General features: G+C 35.3%; 1 pseudogene; it reads left to right on the forward strand.

The window, feature by feature from the left end:
* The window catches only part of LOC143641289 (ephrin type-A receptor 6-like), a 208,329-nt pseudogene extending 193,505 nt beyond the window's left edge, over window positions 1-14,824 (forward strand).
* The last annotated feature ends 528 nt before the right edge of the window (window positions 14,825-15,352 follow it).

Below are 15,352 nucleotides of genomic sequence, written 5' to 3' on the forward strand. Positions count from 1 at the left end.
GCAAACAGAGCCCCGACTCCAGACGATCACTGGGTCTGGACCTTTCCATTGTCCTGTTAGAATATCTTTCCAAAGAACTTTAGGCTTATGCACATTTTTTGGATACATATGCCTTTCCACAGCACTAAGTCCTGATGAATCCAAATTTAAAAAGTTTAGAGTAAAAAGCGTTATTTTAAGTTTATCTTTGGGGGATATATACCCCTTTCCAATTCCCTCTTTTTGCTTTAATAAGTACGTTTTAATAGTTTGATGAGCTCTTTCAACTATGCCTTGTCCCTGTGGATTGTATGGAATTCCTGTTATATGAGTAATACCAAATGATGAGCAAAATTGTTTAAAAGAGGTAGAGGTATAGCCAGGACCGTTATCGGTTTTTAACTGTTTAGGAACGCCCACAGTGGCAAAATTTTGTAAGCAATGAGCTATAACATCTTTAGTTTTTTCTCCGGCATGAAGGGAGCCCATCAAAAATCCGGAAGAAGTATCAATTGTAACATGTAAATATTTTAATTTTCCAAATTCTGGCAAGTGTGTGACGTCCATCTGCCAAATATGGTTAGGTATCAGTCCTCTAGGATTGACTCCAAGATTAACTTGTGGTAAAAAGGTCACACAATTTTGACATTGTTTTATTATATGTCTGGCTTGTTCCTTAGTTATTTTAAAACGCTTTTGTAAAGTATTAGCATTAACATGGAATTTTTTATGAAAATTCGTAGCTTCTTCTAGTGTAGAGAAAATATGTATGTCATGTGTAGTTTTATCTGCTAAATCATTGCCCAAACTAAGGGCTCCAGGCAATCCTGTATGTGCTCTAATATGTCCTATAAAGAATGGATCTTTTCTGTCCCAGATTAGACTTTGTATAGTGGAAAACAAAGAGAAAACAGTAGAAGAAGGGGAAATCCTACCAGCATCTTCAAGACATACTATAGCATTAACTACATACTGACTATCAGAAAATAAATTAAATACAGAATCTTTAAACATTAAAAAGGCTTGTAATACTGCATTAAGCTCTACCTTTTGAGCTGATTGTTTGGGTACTAAAAATGTAAAAGTTTGATCAGGGGTAACTACTGCTGCTGTACCATTATTTGACCCATCAGTGAATATATTTGGAGCATTCATGATAGGGGTTTTTCTTGTCATTTTTGGAAAAACTACAGGATGCTTAGACCAAAAAGACAACAAAGGATTAGATGGTAAGTGATTATCAAATGAAACATTAGATTTACACATGATTATTGCCCAAGTATTTAACTCATTGGCTAACTCATCAATTTGATCCATAGTATATGGAGTAATAATTTTATTGGGAGAAATTCCAAACACTCCCTTCGCTGCTTTTATTCCTTTGAGTATTAATTGTCCTACAGCCTCAGGATACCTAGTAAGAATAGTGTTAGGAGAATAAGATAAATGTATCCACAATAATGGACCTTCTTGCCAAAATACTCCTGTAGGAATATTTTTTGTTGGTAGTACAATAAATAATAAAGGCAAACTTATATCAATTCTATCCAAGTGTATATTTTCGATATATGTTTCAATAATTTTCAATGCCTTTCTTGCTTCAGGAGTTAACATGCGAGGTGAGTTTGGATCTGATGGACCTTTTAGAATATCAAATAAAGGTCCCAACTCTCCTGTTGGTATGCCTAGATAAGGCTTTATCCAATTTATGTCTCCCAATAACTTTTGAAAGTCGTTAAGTGACTTGAGTTGATCTACTCGTATTTGAATTTTTGGTGGACGGACCATGGTTGAGGATAATAGAACTCCTAAATAATTAATTGGAAAATTTAATTGTACTTTATCTATTGCTATCTCTAGATTATAATTTTTTAATAAGTTTGTAAGTGTGGCATAACATTCCAGCAATATGTTTTTATCTTTATGTGCCAATAATACATCATCGATATAGTGAAATATTTGTAGTTCAGGATTTTGATTTCTAAGTGGTTGGATTGCTTTATTAACATATATTTGACACATAGTTGGACTGTTAGCCATCCCTTGAGGGAGTACTTTCCATTCATATCTCTGATCAGGACCTTCATGATTTAATGCAGGGATAGTAAATGCAAAACGTGGACTATCCTCGGGATGAATTGGAATTGAAAAAAAAAATCTTTAATATCTATGGCTAAAACATGCCAGGTTTTTGGCAAAGCAGACAATTGAGGAATCCCTGATTGAGCAGGTCCCATAATAACCATCTCATTATTAATGGCTCTTAAATCTTGCAATAATCTCCATTTACCAGATTTCTTTTTAATGACAAAAATGGGAGTATTATGAGGAGATATGGAAGGTTGTATATGTCCTTCCACTAATTGTTGTTTGACCAGATCATGGGCTACTTGTATCTTTTCTTTAGTCAGGGGCCACTGAGGAACCCACACTGGTCTTTCTGATTTCCAAGTAATTTTTATTGTCTCAGTGGCCCTTTCTGAAAATCCAACCCATGTCTGTCTGTTCCTTGATCTATTTGAATTGGTGCTGCTATACCTTGTCCTTGTTTTCCTAATCTTTTTTCTTTCCTAAAACCTTGTCTATCCCTAGTAGTGGGCGCATTAGGATTGATGTTATTTGTTAATGTCAAACCTAATTGATCTAGGACATCTCGTCCCCATAAATTTATAGGAAGATGATCCAATACATAGGGCTGTATAGTTCCCTCACAACCTTCAGGATCCTTCCAATCTAATATCATTGCACTTCTATGGGGATTAGTAGCCACTCCTAGGCCTCGAAGCGTTTGAGTGGCTTGTTGTAATGGCCAATGTTTTGGCCATTTCTTACTAGATATGATGCTAAGGTCTGCACCTGTGTCCAGTAGCCCATTAAAGTCGTGTCCTTGAATATTTAGTTTTAACATTGGGCGAGAATCTAAATTTAAAGACAACATAGCCCAATCTACACCTGTGGAGCCTAATCCCCTGGAACCTCTTTTTACACTATGACTAGGAAATTTATTATGTAGGCTGGGTATTATTAACAACTGTGCTATTCTGTCTCCAGGTGAAATTACTGATATACCTCTTGGAGAACTAGCTATAATTTTTATTTCACCTACATAATCGGGATCAATTACCCCAGGACTTATCATAAGTCCTTTTAATGTAGATGAACTACGTCCCAATAATAAGCCTACTGTCCCTTGGGGAAGAGGTCCTTTTATTCCTGTGGGAATGATTTGAACTCCCATCTCTGGAGTTAGTACTGCTCTGGCAGAGGCGCAGATGTCCAACCCTGCGCTCCCTCGGGTTTGTCTGATGAGGGATTTAATGGACAGTGTGTCCTGGGCACTACTCTGATGGTGTTGCTGGGTTCCTCCACTGCCCCGTATATTTGTGGTTGTGGGCCCCGGAGCATTGGGCCCGGCTGTCCGTTTTTTGGCAATGGAGCCTGATGCCTTTCTCCATGATATCGTGGGTAAATACTTGGTCCTTGTCCGTTTTTTGATAAGGGAGTACCCTCTATGGTAGTTTGAGAACGGCATTCATTAGCCCAATGTCTCCCTCTATGGCATCGTGGGCAAATACCCGGTATTCTATTTCTTTGATACCTAGTTTTGTTAAATCCTCCTCCTATGGGGCAACTCCTTTTAAAATGTCCTGTTTGTTCACAATCATAGCATGTTTTTGGCCTGGTATCTAAAGCCTGTTGTACTGCAGCTGCCAAGACTTGCCCTTGTTAATTAATATCTCTACATAATTTAATATATGTGTTTAAATCTTCATGTCTCCATGGTCTAATAACCTCTCTGCAGCAACGATTTGCTTGGTCATAAGCCAGTTGTTTTATTAATGGCATTGCTTGTTCCGTATCCCCAAATATTTTGGCAGCCGTTTGAATTAGCCTATCTACAAAGTCAGCGTAAGGTTCATTAGCTCTCTGTATTACCTTAGATAGCTGACCTTGTAAATCTCCATGTCCTTGTAAAGTCTTCCATGCCCTAACTGCGTCTGCAGCAATTTGTGCATATATAGCAGGATCATATTCAATTTGCTGCCGTTGACCCTCATAAGGTCCTTTCCCTAGCAGCATTTCTAGATTTCTTTGAGGGTAACCGGCTGCTGCATTTCGCCTAGCTGTCTCTGCACAAAATTCCTCATTGGCAACCTTCCATAACAAATATTGTCCTCCATTTAGCACAGATTTACACATACTAGCCCAATCTGCTGGCGTCATGTCCAAGTTAGTAATGGACTCGACCATGCTCACCGTGAAGGGAGCTTGGGGACCATAGGTTGTTACAGCCTCCTTTAACTGCTTTACTGTTTTAAAATCTAAAGCACGGTGAATTCGTTGCCCTCCTACCTGTTCAAGTACAGGGCATGCTAATCTTTGAGGTCCTGTCTCAGGATTCCATTTATCAACTACGGGGTTTGAGGGCCACTCAGCTGTCTCTATCGGTGGGGCTGTTGGTTGAATTAAACCCTCTTGTGATAAAACGGAGTTAGTAACAGCCTCCTGTTGTGGCCTTTTTCCTAACAACCCCTTTTCCTTTAAATTTTCTTCCTCTGTCTGACTAGCTGGAGAGACCTTCTCTTTTGCTTGATCTAAAATGTCTTTCACCATGTTCTGAACCTCTAACAATTTACTTAACATCTTTTCAGTTTGTTTTAATCTACTATAAAGATAACGCAACCCAATAAGATAACACAAAACAAAACCGAAACTGAATGAAGCAAAAACAGAATAAAAAATCGTTGTATCAATTTTCTCTTCCTCAGGGCCGACAAACTTCAAACCTTTAGTCAACCATTTTTTCCAGTTTGCCTGAGAAATTTCTAGGGATAGGCAGCTTGAAAGAAAAACAAAATAAATCAAAAGAAGAACACATTTTTTTCTGAATTGGTCACCCATTCTCTCGCCTTCCCTCAGGGGCGAGCAATTTCACTTACCTTCAAGTTTCAGACATTCCGCGTACGAGCCACCAGATGCCGCAGTCTTTTGCTGGGCACAAATCACGAGTCTCCACACAGCTTGTAGATTCAAACAGCAATTCTTTATTCCCGAACTCACACCGGCCGTCTACAAACACGCTCTGGGGGAATCCACGTTCTCTGCCCAAATCCACTCTCTCCCAAATCCACTCTCTACCCAAATCCACTCTCTACCCAAATCCACACCGCATGGGCTTCTGTCTCCCAAAATATACTGTCTGACCCTAAGCACTCAAGAGGAACTCAGCAGCAGGATACGCCCTATTCTAAAGGGGGAACACCCTACTCTCCTATTATGCTAAACTTCCCTATTCTAAAGGGGGAACACCCTAATCTCCTATTATGCTAAACCGCCCTATTCTAAAGGGGGAACACCCTAAACACGGATCCTGCCCTGGTCCTTGAGCAAGGTCACCTTTCAGAAGTCCTTCCACTAGACAGCATGGGAGTAAGCTGGCAAGGAATTTGTCATACCTACTTGGCTGATGGCTCCCAGCAATCATCATATCCCAGTATATCATAATCCCATTTCCCAGTTTGCAGAGAATAAAAAAAGCATAGTCATTTCAAGTGGTATGCTTTCAAATCTTCAAATATCTAAGTGGATGTATTCATGCCCAATAGGTAACATCTAGTTAGTCTTATCACTTTTGGGAGACAGGTGTCCCCTGAGGTCTGGAGACCTAATCACATACCCCTCTGAATGACAGTTCAGTGCCTCCTTATCATCACTGCTCTATGCAAATCCTCATTTGCTTTATTTTATTTATTATTGCTGCTCTTTTACCATTTGACCGTTCTGTTGTGTTTGAGGTGATCACAAACAGAGTTCATATGTAGAATTCTAATGTTAAACAAGGTTGTCCTATGAGAAGTCATTCCAGTGGGACTGAAGTCTTAAAGTTTTAATTTTAATATAATTGTGAAGATCTAAGGTATTTAAAATAACAAGAAAAAATATAACTGTGAAGTGTTAAGGCAACATTAGTGAGCCAAAATTTGACCAAATAAGGTTTATAGAGAATCATGATCTTACCCTGAAAGATTCTCTACTAATTATTTTACTCATTATGTGTCTGCAATATGAAATAGCTCTTCTCCAGATTTCTGCATGAAGATGAATGCCATAGCAACATTTCATCAAATGTTTTCTTGTCTTGGCCACCAGTAACTTCTCTGTTAATAATTGCAGTATACATTGAGCTCTTTATTTTACTACACCTTTCAGCAGCATTTAATATATTTAAATATGTTCTCTTTTAGTAATCATTTTCTTCTATAACATGCATAGAACATCACACTTGTATCTCACAATTTGCATTAATATGTACAGTTTGAGTATTTTATACTTGATATTTGCAAGAATTAACAATTCATAAATTAATGTATTTAAATACTGTACCTTTTACTTAAAATATAAAATTAATTACAGTTACAGCTGTGGACGATGGACTTAATTAAAAGTTAGAGCAAAGATGGATGATTTGACAGAATCTATAAGTAGTCCTTTTTTATTAAAATCCTGCTCAATTAAAGGGTACTTGCCAAGCAGCCTTGATTGCATATGGCCTGCTCGGGTCACTATCTCTCCCAATGCAAACATATGTTCCTAAAATAATTTTTCTGTCCTCCTTCTTTGCTTACCTCCATTTTGAACACACACACACACACACACACACACACACACACACACACACATATGATATATAAAGAGGGAGAGTTCTAAACTTGAATTTTCTTCTACTAAATATCTTGTGCATTAGCATAATGCCCCAAAAGCCATTTGTTGTTTCTAGGCTTCAGCTAAGGCATGGCATCTGAATTATCTATAATCAGCTACATTATTCTGATATCTTTAAAATAACATTTCTGGTTTGGGAGAGTGCTAAAAGCTTACATATTTCTTTACATGTATGATATTTAGAATCTTGACCTAAGAAACAATAAGTCTCCACATTAGTAGATACATTGAGAATTAATTTAGAATTCAAGCCTCGTGCTATTCACCTGAATATTCAACAAATACTAAGAACCTACTGTGAGCTTTGTAAATATTCCCTTGGTAAGGGGGATGCATTGATGAACAACACAAAGTCTCTACTTTTGTTGAACTAGCATTCTACATACACTTATTTTAATTTAAAGCTTTTATATGGGTCAGCATACATTTTCAGATACATTTGATGTTTAGTCTTGTGTTTTCTTTAAAATCTCAAGTGAGTTAATTTGTTCTTCAGGTCAGTTCCTTCATCTCTAAAACCAGGATTAAACGCTTCATACAAATGCTAATGTATATAAGATCAAAAATTAAATTAAATGTGGCTTGTGAGATAATTATTCTGTGCTTTCTATATTTCTGAAGTCCCATGAAACCTAGCATGGTCCTCAGGTATTGTTGAATATTAAGGCAGAATAATTTAGATGAATATTTGATATCTCTTTACTGTAGTATTGCTATAAATATTCAAAGATGATATTTGCAGAATTTTTATTCATTTGTTCAGTAAATTCTTGACTTCTGATAATGCCAGTTAAGATCTTTGGATATATAGAAGGTGGACTCTATTATCAGACATTTAATCTTCATGAATATTTGATGTTTTTAATGGGATGATCTTTTCTTCTTAGTGAAATTATCCTCATTGCTATAATATTTTGGTTTTATTAATAGGAATAATCCACAAAAAGTAATAAATTTATTTGTAAAACTTACTCAGTCTCAGCAGTTGTCTTCTAGATACCAGCAAATTCATATCTTTTTAAGTTAAATATCTTTGTAGTATTAATAAAAAAGTTTTATGTTTGTCCAAAGTGAAATAGAAATGTATCTGCACATGATACATTTTGCTTCTCATTTTGTTCTCTGAAACTAGTTATCATTTAAATGCAGAGCCTTTGCTTTTCTGCTGCAAAAACAGATTTATGTTATTAACTACATGCCTAGCAGCAGTATTCAGGGCACTAATTTTCTAAGTTTATGTCAGTATATTGACTCAAAGTGAATTTTTAAGTGGTTGTGAGGAAAATATCATATTAGAATAAGAAGGCCCTTTAAGAAGCTTTTCATTGATAGAAAATATTAGATGTATATGCTTTAAAAAATTAAGCCACCACAGAGTTACATAATGAGCTGCCTGTGTGTTCAATAACTATAGTTTATTTTTCTTATGCAAGGGGCAGGAAGAATGTTCTGAACAAATCAGATAGACGTCATTTTACCAAATAAAAGCTTCTCTTCATTCTGAACCATTCTTTTTCTTAGGATGAATTTGATGGTTTACTTCTCTCTTGCTCCTTTTTCTAATAAACTTGGTTATCTGTGGGACTAATTAGTTAAGTCATAGACTCAAAACGCTGTGGAACAAATTACATAGGGAACCTGATGAGGAATTAAGGATTCATCAGGAGTTTGGTTTTGTTTTATTTTAACATATCTTTAGATAAGTGCTCATTGGGGAAAATGAATAATTTGCTTTTATTGCATTATTAATTAATCATCTGCCAGTAAGACTAGACAACTGGAAAGGTCATTTACTTTTTTGGAGTCATATCTTTGAAATGGTGCTTTGTTGTAGTCTTTTCTCTGCATGGCTTCCCTTTTATATGTTTATCACAACCACATGTTGAGGAATAAAAAGATAAGAAAAAAAACATTTCTCCACAAACTTTTTTTTTTTTTCATTTTGGCATGAGTTGGGATCTGTTACAGTTTGCAGCAGAAATAAATTCAGGAATCAATAATTTTATTAAAGCACAGAGTGGAGAGGGAGGAAAAAGTTTTGATCTACATTTGAATACTTATTCTTTAGGAGGCAGAGGTAAAGACCAAAGTACTTCTGTACAGCAATGTCTTTCTCCAATGTTTTTGGAGTGTTTTCTGTCTCATTCCTTCCTATCAGTACATATAACATTACTTTTTACAGATTTTTATTTTTATTCCCCTTGAATCAGCAAACCCTGCCGCTGTGTATGGTCCTCAGATAGTCAGGGCATGACTTTCCTCCCTACCATGTATTTCTAGGGATACAGAGGTAAACCTATTAGTCTGAGAGTGATTGATCTTTTCCTTTGCTAGTTCTTTAAGTGAGTTTTCAGGACTTTCACTTTCTTTGAAAATTTAATTAGCTTTGCAGTAGTTCATTTCATTTTGAGAAATTATCTGCTTTTATCTTAAAATTTCAAAGTTTACTATGGAATAAAATTTATATTCCTGTTGCATTCTAAATATTTTTCAAAAGGAGGAAGATATACATTAGAGACATTTATATGAGGACTTGGATATATGGTCAGTTTAATCAATTTATTATCTGAACATTCCTTCCCTACAAAGGCTATGTGTTTGACTTATTTTAATATCTGTGAGAAAAGAAAGCAGTCTGATTCTTCAATGATATTTCTGCTTTAAATATTAATTTTCTTGTTCTAACTTTCTATTCTCAAAAGTAATTCAGTTTTTTGCCTAGTTTATTTGACTTGTTATGGAAACAAAAACTTCATATGTGGGTAGAGATGTTTTTTTAAACAGAGCTCTCAGATATAAATGCACTACAGACTATTTAGAACTCTGTACTCCTGTCAGTTCTAAGAAATATTCAATTGAGATGGGAATGGCAGAGCTCAGCACTAAGATAAATGCCCTGTCATATGTATCCAGTGGGTAAATGCTGTTACCCCTAGTAAAACAAATATACTTATTTTCCAGCTGTGAAATGTTTAAATATACATGAACCGCCTAAATGTTGAAAATATAGGATGAAAATAATCAAACATCTCATTAGTTCTGCTATTGTATTGGTCAATTCCATCAGCTGTTTGCTTTTATATAGCAGGCACTGAAGCAAAACATACGGATTCCTCCTTCATGAATTCATTTTGCTCTTAATTTTTTTCATATTTTTCATGTAAGACTAACAGTATCATAATATAAAAGCAATAAGCCAATGTATAGTGCACAAAAAAGCTCAGAAAACCAAAAAAATCAAGTCACTGAAGCTTCTTCATAGTAGAGTATCTTATAAACTATGTTTGTTCTTACAGCCTGTGTAAGTAGAACAAAGAAATTTTTTTTCCAGTTCTTTATGAGTTGCTTTCTTTGGGTACAGGAGTGGATATATGAATTATAGATGATGAGTGCAAGTTTTGTCATGTGAACTATCTTGCTTAATGAAAACTGTTGCTTTAGCAAGAATGAGTTTTCCTTCAGAGATTTTCTGGGAAAGAATGTCTTAAGAGTCATATGACTATTTATTTTAAGAATGTGCATGTTGAATATGTTATGATATAGTTATGGTTGGATATGTTATGATATAGTTGTGGTGTCTATAGCAGGAAAAGTAATATGGCTTTGGAAGATTTATATACTCATGAGTCCCACAGAGGGAGTCTGTACATTTCTTTACTCATGAGTCCCACAGAGGGAGTCTGTACATGCCATGAAAGACAATAGAGGTTTTGGTGAGATGGTAGATGGCAAAACTCCAGGCCAGAAGTCTTTAATGAGATTTCCAAGGTAAGGTACTGCATAGTAGGCACTTCAGCATGGTTAGTTTAAATAATTCCTGTGGGATTTGTACTTTAAGAGTGGTCTCTAAATGCCTCATACCCAGCCTAGGATGATTTAGAACAAGAGGAATATTGGAATATTGGCTGCCTGTGTGAGAGTTAGATAAGTGGGTGTTTGGGGATTTAGACTTGGGGTTGGTTGTTTGGCATATAAAAGATTCACTTCAGGTCAGTCCTTTGCAATCTCTAAGAATTATCTAGCCCTGGGAGGGAAATTTTTTCATCTGCTCAACTCTCTCCAGCAAGCTTTATAAGATGCCAAAACATCATAGACTATGGAAAATCAAGCCAGAAGCCTTGGTTCTAGTTCATGGTCAGTACAAGTACAGCAATGAGCAATTACTTTAACTTGGGAGCCTTGGATTCCTTACTGATATCATGAAAATGAATACCATTAAGGTATGAAAATCTGTGCTACTACTACTACTACTTTTTTTTTGTCTTTTTTGGAACTGGGGGTGGAACCCAGGGCTTTGTGAATACAAGACAAATGCTTTTCCAGTGAGCTACATCCCAGCCCTTTCTATGCTACTTTAATGAGTATAAAGCTTTAATGAGTATAAACTCAGTGTATAGTTTCCTCAGAGGTCATTACATCCAAGATAAACATGTAGCCCAAAGAAATAGTCCTTTGGACTATACCTAATTCTTGCTTAAGCAAAACTTCTTACTGATCATGAAACTTGAAGTTTTTAACCTTTTCTATCGCTTCGTAATTCATCTATCCACAACTTGATCTAAAGAAAGGGCTTAAAAAATCAAGACAAAAGAATCTCTGTCCTACCTATGTTGGCCATAAAAACAGAAATGATTTGCAAATGTATGGTTTGCTTTACTAAGTTTTTTTCTACATTGTATCTTAGCAAATTTTTATATAATGGTGTGTTAGATTTTTTTTTCACTGTGACAAATACCTGAGATAATCCAATTATAAGAAGGAAAGTTTTACTTTGGCTCACTATTTCAGAGGTTTCAGTTCATGATCACTTGACATCACTGCCCTTGGGTCTGTGGCAGCACAGTACATAATGGAATGAGCATGTGGCAGAGGAGCTTCTCACCTCATGGCAGTCATGAAGGGAAAAGAGAGGATGTGTGTGTGTGTGTGTGTGTGTGTATAACCAATATCTCCTTTCAGAACACTCTCCCAGTGATCTAATTTCCTTCTATTCGGCCAGTCTCCCCAAAGTGCTACAGATTAGCAATCAAGTCTTTAACATGGTGGAGATATTTCAGATCCAAATTATAGCCAATGAGTATACTATTTTATTCCAACATAAAACATATTTGAAAAAAAATTAGTATCAGGAGATTAAGGAATTAGAATATTTTGGGTTCAGTGACTGCAATGCAGCTGAAGCAAATTGTCAAATTAATGACAGAATTAATGGTGGTTTGATTTGTATGTTTCTCTAATTTCTACCTTTATCTATACACATAGAAAATGAATTATGTATTTGTTTTGAATGAAATTTTGAAATTTAATCCATTAGATATCTGTGGTACAATCTTAAAGTTTTCTCAAAGTGTAGGCATGTAGATTAGTTTTATACATTAGCTTCAACATCTTCTCCTCTGCCTTACTGAATTGTTTTAGTCTTTAAGGTGCATGTCAAGTGCCTTCTTCATTGCCAATTCTTCCAAACCACTCCAATTCATGAATAAGTTCTCATTTGAGCACATACTATGTTTATTATATATCCCATTCCATTGTTACTTATAAACAAACCTATGCTATCAGTTACATTTTCTTATTTTTTTTATTTTAAAGATATAATAATATTTCCACTGAGAACAAGCCTTGTATCCTCATTTTCACACTTTTATGGAACTTGACACATACAATAAATTCATTAATTATTAACAAGTGACCTGTAAGATTCACAGTATATTTTATGAAGTTAAAAGTGTTTTGAAGTAAATGTTTACATTAACCGACTAATAGTGAGGTAGAACCTACTGGGTTCTTTAAATATTATATTTAACTCTGCATGTTAAAAAAGAATAATTATAATATTTTCAAATTCCAAATTGGGGTACTCTTTATCTTCCTGTCATCTTTAGACCCAGAAAAGGAAGGCCATGCTCTGTGTCTAGAGCTTTTCTTGATCTTGCCCTTTCTCTCCTCTGGCCTCACTCCTCTTCATGAAGCTCTAACCTTGAGGGATGAGGAGATTTGCCACATAAATCCTCTTTCATAAGACCACAGATAGTCAAGACCCCATAATTTCTTTTTCAAGCTCAGGTTTACTTCAGGAACTCCATGTCCTTTTGAGGTCCATCCTCCAATGGAAATACTGTGCATTGTTCTGCTCATCTCAAGCTAAATGGAAGACCAAAGTTGGCAGCTTTGGGTAGCAGGAAAGGGACACAGCTTGTACCTGAAGGCTTATAGCCCACCATATGTACATGGTGAAGCCCTCATGGATTGATATGGAGCTAGAGTCAAGGAATGGAACAGCAGTAGGACTGACTGAAGTTAGAGGCTAGCCCTCTGTGGACCACCACATACTTCCCTTGCTATTCTAAAAAATACAAGTATTTTTGCATTGACCTGGCATCTGAGGTTGTTAGGAAGTTGTCTTTACAAAGTAAGAATATAAAAATTTAAATTTTCATCTTATTTAAAGTATGATTTACTATTTAAAAATATTTATACACTTTGTATGTAAGGCCTTAAACTTATATTCTTGTCTCAGGTCCCAATTTCCAGATATGTTAGTAAATTTCATATTCTTTTACAGTTGTACCAATCTTGAATTTATTTTCTTATTTTAGGAAATCAAATTGAAATTTAGAAATCTAATATAAAGTATTTTCTCTCTTCTTGGTTAAGATGAAATTTATCAATTGCTTTGGTATTGAGTCCAATTCTAATTTCTTTATTTCTCTTTCTTCCTTTCTTCCTCCTCTTCCTCCTCATCTTTTTTCTGTCAATGATCGAAGAAACAATTTTTTTCACAAATTTGACATCAAGGATAATGCACAACTTTAAGTATCATTATATACTGTCTTTGAGTAGTTTCATATTTCTTGTGTGATTTTTCTGGCCCTTTTCTCCATGTAAACATCCCCCCAAAGAACAATGTAAATATTTTACTGAATACTGTAAAAAACATCATGATGTGATGTGGGGCAAATTGGATATGAGGACAGATGGGGAAAACAGAGAGCATATATCGTGGGTCTCATTGTTTTCTTTTCTTTTCTTTTTTTAATCAGATAATGAATGCTTCTTTATGTTCTTTTAGTGTTACAGGAAATAATTAAACTGCTCTTTATGTATTTATGTAGTATATACTTTATAACAGTCCTATAAAATGGGTAATATTAAGTTTAATTTTACACTTAAGGAAATTAGAGACATTAAATAAAGTTGTTGTAGGTCATACAGTTAATATGTAAGAAGGCAAGATTCATACAGGGATGGTCAATTGCAGAAACCATCCTTTCAACCAGAGGCTCATGATTAAAATGCTGTTGCATTATTGCTTTGAACAGCTTCATTTGTATCCTTTCAATTCACTTTTTGTTAAAACTTTTGGAAGTTTCCGTTTCACCATTATCATTTTATAATTACTTAATTTTTTTTCTTTTCACAGTGGGATGCCATCACTGAAATGGATGAACACAATAGGCCTATTCATACTTACCAGGTATGCAATGTAATGGAGTCAAACCAAAACAACTGGCTTCGAACAAACTGGATCTTACGTGATGCAGCTCAGAAAATTTATGTGGAAATGAAGTTCACACTAAGGGATTGTAACAGCATCCCTTGGGTCTTGGGGACTTGCAAAGAAACCTTTAATCTGTATTATATGGAATCAGATGAGTCTCATGCAATTAAATTCAAGCCAAGCCAGTATATAAAGATTGGCACAATTGCTGCTGATGAGAGTTTTACCCAGATGGATTTAGGTGATCGCATCCTCAAACTCAACACCGAAATTCGTGAAGTGGGGCCTATAGAAAGAAAGGGATTTTATCTGTCATTTCAAGACATTGGGGCATGCATTGCCCTGGTCTCTGTTCGTGTTTTCTACAAAAAGTGTCCCTTCACTGTTCGAAACTTGGCCATATTTCCTGATACCATCCCAAGAGTCGACTCTTCCTCTTTGGTCGAAGTACGGGGCTCTTGTGTGAAGAGTGCTGAAGAGCGTGATACTCCTAAACTATATTGTGGAGCAGATGGAGATTGACTGGTTCCTCTTGGAAGGTGTATCTGCAGTACAGGATATGAAGAAATTGAGGGTTCTTGCCATGAGAAGGAACATTTAAATAATTTATTTTGCATTTAATTATTTTTTAAAAGTAAACATGTTCTACAATAATTTGAAAATAGTAAACATTTTGATACTGCTCCTAATAGCTAATTACAGAAAAAACCGACTCCTATTATCTATTTGAAAAATGTATAATCTGTTTTTTCTTCCTGGGAAAATATATTATTTTTATTTTGATAAAGGAGTTAAACACTATGTATTGTGGTTTTCACCTACTTTTATAAAGAATACTAAAATAAACCACAGTAATAAAAACCAATGGGGATTCAAAATAGGATTTGCCTGATGTCCCGGTGTTGGTGGTTTAGAGACACTGTCATGTTGAAACACCATTAAAAAATGATTGCATTTTTCATGTTGAATTATAATAAAAGAATAGTATTTAAGTGTACTTAAACGGGTAATTCATGTGTTTTATTTTTTTAAAAAAAATAAGCTAGTTTATACAGGTGTTATGTGTTTGAAGGTTGAAGGTTGAGTATTGACCTTTTCAGAAATTAATTTATCCCTTGTTATTATTAAGTACACTTTCCAGCCACATGA

The sequence above is a fragment of the Callospermophilus lateralis genome, unplaced genomic scaffold, assembly GCF_048772815.1.
Source record: "Callospermophilus lateralis isolate mCalLat2 unplaced genomic scaffold, mCalLat2.hap1 Scaffold_94, whole genome shotgun sequence".
In the NCBI taxonomy this organism is placed as follows: domain Eukaryota; kingdom Metazoa; phylum Chordata; class Mammalia; order Rodentia; family Sciuridae; genus Callospermophilus; species Callospermophilus lateralis.